Source organism: Pteropus alecto, unplaced genomic scaffold (genome assembly GCF_000325575.1).
Source record: "Pteropus alecto unplaced genomic scaffold, ASM32557v1 scaffold50, whole genome shotgun sequence".
Classification (NCBI taxonomy): Eukaryota; Metazoa; Chordata; class Mammalia; order Chiroptera; family Pteropodidae; genus Pteropus; species Pteropus alecto.
In genome coordinates, this window is record NW_006431918.1 from 3,963,426 (window position 1) to 3,964,628 (window position 1,203).

Sequence of the window (1,203 nt, forward strand, 5' to 3'; positions counted from 1 at the left end):
AGGTGGGGAAGACTTCCGGGGGGTGGGGGGGGAGGCAGGAAGGACAGAATCAGGAGGAGCAATGCTGGCCAAACACGAGCACGGGGAGGGGCTGGCCCTGCCTTGCCCCTTCCCTCTCATCTCCGGCCCTCCTTCCCCTGGCAGCTTAGGGTTTGGGGGCAACTGAAAACTTTGCAGTCTTCTCTAACTACGTGTAATGAAAAGAGACTGTTTATTTCAGGTTTTCTTTGAGAAGGGGAAAGTAAATCAATTTGTCTGTTGGGTGAGAGAGGGGAGCTCCTGTGCTTTGTCCTGCTCAAGAATTTGATCCCAACTCTTGGATGCCTTTAAAGAAACAAATAACAAAAGCTTTGGCTTTCTTTCATTTTTATTTTGACTGCTGAAGGGGACGCCCCAGGACAGATGGCTCTTTTAAGAAAATGAGGTGCTCAGGGTCTGGCTAGGAGCGGGGAGTAAAGGTGTGTGGTGTCGCTGCTCAGCACAGTTCAAGGTGGAGAAACTGCTAGGATCCGGGGAAGATGGTGGGAAGTCAGAAGGAAAGCTGGGAGGCTGGTGCCCCCAGCGAGGGGACACCACGAAACAGAAGTGGACTGGGATGGACCCGGGGCGTTCCTGAGAGCCAGCATTCCCTCTCACCCTGGTAGTTTGCCTCCTCAACCCTTTGCACGCACTTTCTGGTCTCTGGGTGGACTGATCCTTTTTTAAAGCACAAGGGACTGATGTTCAAAACGACGCTCCCGCCCCTCGTCAGTGTCAGGCACTTCCCAGACGGATGTTCCTTCCCAAAGAAATCCCAACCAGGCGTCGTTCAGTTATACGTTTTATTCTCTAATAGGTACAATACTAAAATAAACACAAATTAAAAAAAAGTTTTATTAAAACAAAACTGTACAAAAAAGCAGTATATACTACATTTTAATTACAGAACAGTCTACTGTCCAAAAGGCACTAATCCAGAATAGGAGATACAATGATACAGGACTCATTGGAACTATTTTAATCAATACAATAGAGCACTTGTTTCTTTGACCATTTACATCTAGAAACAAGGGCTTCTTGCTACAGTCATTACACACTGTTATAAATATGAGTCCCACAGAGGAAGGTGCAGTATCGCTCTCCCTAGGGAAGGTTCATGTCAGGAGGGACTGTGGCGGGCTGAGAGGGGGGTGGGTAGTGGGGGGGTGGGAGGGGCCACTGCCC